The 6103-nt window shown below is 38.2% G+C and overlaps 2 pseudogenes; one reads left to right on the forward strand and one right to left on the reverse strand.

Moving 5' to 3' along the window:
* Positions 1-481: 481 nt before the first annotated feature.
* On the reverse strand, positions 482-600 carry LOC135052258 (5S ribosomal RNA; annotated as a pseudogene).
* A 4956-nt stretch (positions 601-5556) lies between these two features.
* LOC135052270 (5S ribosomal RNA) lies at positions 5557-5675 on the forward strand (annotated as a pseudogene).
* The last annotated feature ends 428 nt before the right edge of the window (positions 5676-6103 follow it).

Genomic DNA, 6103 nt, shown 5'->3' on the forward strand with positions numbered 1-6103 from the left:
TCCTCGAGAGGATAATATCGCTTTTTATATATTAATTATTATATGACTGCTCAAACAGAATTCTTTGCAGATATAGAAAGTGTCTAGGTCACGTTATCCAGACCCAATTCTGGTATATATAGTATGCAGGAGAAAAAATGACCTTGGGTGGGAGCACTCATTCCCGGAGAGTTATTTGTAGATATGATGTCTGTATGAGTAGTAATGTGATAATGAAAAGATTAAAACATAACTTTTAATAATCTATATATAAAAGGCTAGGTACACTAATGGAGTTTACTGTAAAAGAATTTTTACTTTTGTTTTAAAAAACACAAGATACCCAATTTGATAATAAGATGGCTGTGAACTTTCTTAAGCCATACATAAAGTTAAATCTGCGAACATATTAATGGATTGTTACTGTGATAATTCAGTATCTGGCAAGCAAATGCCCATCCCTCCGTGGGTTCAGTGCAAACACCCATTCAATTCCACTGGAGACCCACAACACCTGGTATTCCCAAATGGTCTCCCACTGAAGTACTGACCAGGCCCAACACTGTATCGCCTCCAAGATCGGACGGGATTGGGCATACCCAGTGTGGTATGGTCGTGGGTGACGTATGGAAAAGGGCAGAGATTGCAACTGATTGCGGGATGTGTGTTATTGTGCCAGTTTTAGCCAAATACAATCCTCCTTAAAATTTGTTGACCGTCATTGCACCAATTTAGCGACCCAAACACATGGGTATGCAGAGGTTAAATCATATGGTCAACAAGAGTTGATAACATAAGCCTCTATTGTTTTTGTTCGTAGCGTGAGGCAAAACAAAAATAGTAGCCTATTATGATTTAAGGCATGTATAAAGAACAAACACAAAATTCTAATGAGCCAAGTGTCTGTTATTGCAGATTAAATCTGTCAGAAAAGCAAAAATTGAATAGTATCAACAATGGAAGGATTAGCTAAATTAGCACACAGATATATAGGTAGATGTGCTTCAAAGCAATATGTATTTTGCTGCAATAGGTTTTAGACAGTGCAAACCTATATTTTGCTGCAATAGGTTTAGACAGTGCAAACCATGAACACTCGCATACCAGCAGCTGATATAACCAATACCATTGTTGCCATAAATTTAACATAAGCTGATACTTAGAAGCCAAATGTAAACTTTTTATATAGAGAAAGCACACATTGTTGCAGCTACCACTGCCCTGCACTGTGTTATAATTATATATTCAATTTACAATTTTAAAAGATACAAAACAGCCTAGACAATTTGCAGGCAAAAATTAGTGGCTAAATGCCACAAGTAATAGTGCAGTTAGTCATAGATAGCACCTATGATAAATTGTTGTGTGCTTGACAAAGAAAAGGACGGCTATTTTCCGTATATAAACCATAAGAAGCAGCTCAAATAATTATCAGACAAAGAATTGGCAACTGAATATCACGGGTAGCGGTGTAACTATTAGTGCACAACACCTATAGTTGGTGATTCTAAGCATGTGCTTGCACCTCAAAACCAGCAAAATGAGATTACCCAAATAAATATTGGGTTGATGGTGGTGGTGGGGGCAGTGAACAGGGGGGAAGGGGGAGAGAGGATACTTATGCCGTGCGCCTCCCCGTCCCGTCGAGTGCCGCCGAGCCACCTATGTCCGTGCGGTGTGCAGGCTGGCCGTCTCGCCCGGTCTCCTGTCCTCCGTTGCTGGTCTGAGACTGGTCACGTGAGAGCGCTCTCCGTGACCCACAATCACGTACCCAACGTACGTTTCGCAGTCAGCTTGTTCACGGGTAGCGTGAGCATAGTGGCGCTGGCAGCAGCAATATATTGGGAAGTACCACCAATAGCGGCTGTAGTGGCTGGATTAACACAGCGGAATCATATATTTAATAATGCCGTGCCTGACGCCAGGGGAACTTGGGCTTAATACAAGACCCATCTGTTCTGGTTAATTGAATGGGAATTAACAGCTGAAACATGATAAGAGTATTGCGTTTACAAGGAGCAAAAACATGTTTGAAGGAGAGTAAATTTGCCGTTTGAAAGGGGTTTGTTATGTAAATTAAAAATAGCCTATGACCATGATATAATTATATCGATTAGGGAATGTAGAGCCGGAAACACACAGAGGCACCGTAATATCTCTAATCAGAGATAATAATGTATTAATTGGTGGTTGAGATGTATACTTAGTAAAGAATTGATAACTTGGTTAATCAGTGAGAAAAAATGCCGGTAGTTGCTTAATTAGAGGATACAAATTGAACTACGAGAACCACTAGCTGAATTTGGTGCTGATTGCTAATAGTATTGACAGGTATTGGAATAGGATAATTATATTTTGTACCATTTAATGAAAAAGAAATATTTGTGCAGAAATTGTTACTCTTTACTGAACAAGAAATGGTAGGAAAGAGGAATTGGATTAAGATTGTAAAGGAATAAAAAATTGTATTGCAAGATGTGAGGGGATAGATATACAATAATAGTGATTGAGTGGTAGTATAGTAGTTAAGTGTGTAAGGAAAATGATAAAAATGTGGGAGCTTATATAATTGGAAAAGAAATTGGAAAAGAAAGAATGAGGTGTGCTGAGTGTGCATAAAAATAGTAACTGTATGCATAAAGCATGCTGATGTGAATCCTGAAAATATATGTAAATAAGATGAGGTTGTGTGATAAGAATATATAAATAAATAAAATTAAAGTGAAAGTGAACTAAACCCGGATTCCAATCAAAAGTGTGAAAAAGATTTTTATAATGTGAGATGAAAAACATGTGATACTTGAATGTAGTGAGTAAAAGTGCATGTTAACAGTAAGAAGAAGAGAAAGAGAAAACATTTTTTTATATTGACTAGAATCTAAGGAATATATACATGATCAAATTGGGAGGAAGGCACCAAAGTTTATTGTTTCATTTAGTCCCTGCGGATGCAGAGAATCTAATTTGAAAGTCCATTCACATTCCTTACGTAGGAGTATGTTGGTCAAGTCACCTCCACGTATGCCCATTTTCACTTTTTCTAAACCGCATACTTTCAATTCGTCCCATCGACCGGCATGCTGATGCCCGTCATGTGGCACGTCATTTCTTGCATCAGCATGCCGGTCGATGGGACGAATTGAAAGTATGCGGTTTAGAAAAAGTGAAAATGGGCATACGTGGAGGTGACTTGACCAACATACTCCTACGTAAGGAATGTGAATGGACTTTCAAATTAGATTCTCTGCATCCGCAGGGACTAAATGAAACAATAAACTTTGGTGCCTTCCTCCCAATTTGATCATGTATATATTCCTTAGATTCTAGTCAATATAAAAAAATGTTTTCTCTTTCTCTTCTTCTTACTGTTAACATGCACTTTTACTCACTACATTCAAGTATCACATGTTTTTCATCTCACATTATAAAAATCTTTTTCACACTTTTGATTGGAATCCGGGTTTAGTTCACTTTCACTTTAATTTTATTTATTTATATATTCTTATCACACAACCTCATCTTATTTACATATATTTTCAGGATTCACATCAGCATGCTTTATGCATACAGTTACTATTTTTATGCACACTCAGCACACCTCATTCTTTCTTTTCCAATTTCTTTTCCAATTATATAAGCTCCCACATTTTTATCATTTTCCTTACACACTTAACTACTATACTACCACTCAATCACTATTATTGTATATCTATCCCCTCACATCTTGCAATACAATTTTTTATTCCTTTACAATCTTAATCCAATTCCTCTTTCCTACCATTTCTTGTTCAGTAAAGAGTAACAATTTCTGCACAAATATTTCTTTTTCATTAAATGGTACAAAATATAATTATCCTATTCCAATACCTGTCAATACTATTAGCAATCAGCACCAAATTCAGCTAGTGGTTCTCGTAGTTCAATTTGTATCCTCTAATTAAGCAACTACCGGCATTTTTTCTCACTGATTAACCAAGTTATCAATTCTTTACTAAGTATACATCTCAACCACCAATTAATACATTATTATCTCTGATTAGAGATATTACGGTGCCTCTGTGTGTTTCCGGCTCTACATTCCCTAATCGATATAATTATATCATGGTCATAGGCTATTTTTAATTTACATAACAAACCCCTTTCAAACGGCAAATTTACTCTCCTTCAAACATGTTTTTGCTCCTTGTAAACGCAATACTCTTATCATGTTTCAGCTGTTAATTCCCATTCAATTAACCAGAACAGATGGGTCTTGTATTAAGCCCAAGTTCCCCTGGCGTCAGGCACGGCATTATTAAATATATGATTCCGCTGTGTTAATCCAGCCACTACAGCCGCTATTGGTGGTACTTCCCAATATATTGCTGCTGCCAGCGCCACTATGCTCACGCTACCCGTGAACAAGCTGACTGCGAAACGTACGTTGGGTACGTGATTGTGGGTCACGGAGAGCGCTCTCACGTGACCAGTCTCAGACCAGCAACGGAGGACAGGAGACCGGGCGAGACGGCCAGCCTGCACACCGCACGGACATAGGCGGCTCGGCGGCACTCGACGGGACGGGGAGGCGCACGGCATAAGTATCCTCTCTCCCCCTTCCCCCCTGTTCACTGCCCCCACCACCACCATCAACCCAATATTTATTTGGGTAATCTCATTTTGCTGGTTTTGAGGTGCAAGCACATGCTTAGAATCACCAACTATAGGTGTTGTGCACTAATAGTTACACCGCTACCCGTGATATTCAGTTGCCAATTCTTTGTCTGATAATTATTTGAGCTGCTTCTTATGGTTTATATACGGAAAATAGCCGTCCTTTTCTTTGTCAAGCACACAACAATTTATCATAGGTGCTATCTATGACTAACTGCACTATTACTTGTGGCATTTAGCCACTAATTTTTGCCTGCAAATTGTCTAGGCTGTTTTGTATCTTTTAAAATTGTAAATTGAATATATAATTATAACACAGTGCAGGGCAGTGGTAGCTGCAACAATGTGTGCTTTCTCTATATAAAAAGTTTACATTTGGCTTCTAAGTATCAGCTTATGTTAAATTTATGGCAACAATGGTATTGGTTATATCAGCTGCTGGTATGCGAGTGTTCATGGTTTGCACTGTCTAAACCTATTGCAGCAAAATATAGGTTTGCACTGTCTAAAACCTATTGCAGCAAAATGCATATTGCTTTGAAGCACATCTACCTATATATCTGTGTGCTAATTTAGCTAATCCTTCCATTGTTGATACTATTCAATTTTTGCTTTTCTGACAGATTTAATCTGCAATAACAGACACTTGGCTCATTAGAATTTTGTGTTTGTTCTTTATACATGCCTTAAATCATAATAGGCTACTATTTTTGTTTTGCCTCACGCTACGAACAAAAACAATAGAGGCTTATGTTATCAACTCTTGTTGACCATATGATTTAACCTCTGCATACCCATGTGTTTGGGTCGCTAAATTGGTGCAATGACGGTCAACAAATTTTAAGGAGGATTGTATTTGGCTAAAACTGGCACAATAACACACATCCCGCAATCAGTTGCAATCTCTGCCCTTTTCCATACGTCACCCACGACCATACCACACTGGGTATGCCCAATCCCGTCCGATCTTGGAGGCGATACAGTGTTGGGCCTGGTCAGTACTTCAGTGGGAGACCATTTGGGAATACCAGGTGTTGTGGGTCTCCAGTGGAATTGAATGGGTGTTTGCACTGAACCCACGGAGGGATGGGCATTTGCTTGCCAGATACTGAATTATCACAGTAACAATCCATTAATATGTTCGCAGATTTAACTTTATGTATGGCTTAAGAAAGTTCACAGCCATCTTATTATCAAATTGGGTATCTTGTGTTTTTTAAAACAAAAGTAAAAATTCTTTTACAGTAAACTCCATTAGTGTACCTAGCCTTTTATATATAGATTATTAAAAGTTATGTTTTAATCTTTTCATTATCACATTACTACTCATACAGACATCATATCTACAAATAACTCTCCGGGAATGAGTGCTCCCACCCAAGGTCATTTTTTCTTCTTTTCCTAAATCCAAATACGTTCGGACCTTTGGGAGCACCGCTGACAATCACCATTTTTGTCTGCCGATAGAGAT

Source organism: Pseudophryne corroboree, chromosome 2, assembly GCF_028390025.1.
Source record: "Pseudophryne corroboree isolate aPseCor3 chromosome 2, aPseCor3.hap2, whole genome shotgun sequence".
Classification (NCBI taxonomy): Eukaryota; Metazoa; Chordata; class Amphibia; order Anura; family Myobatrachidae; genus Pseudophryne; species Pseudophryne corroboree.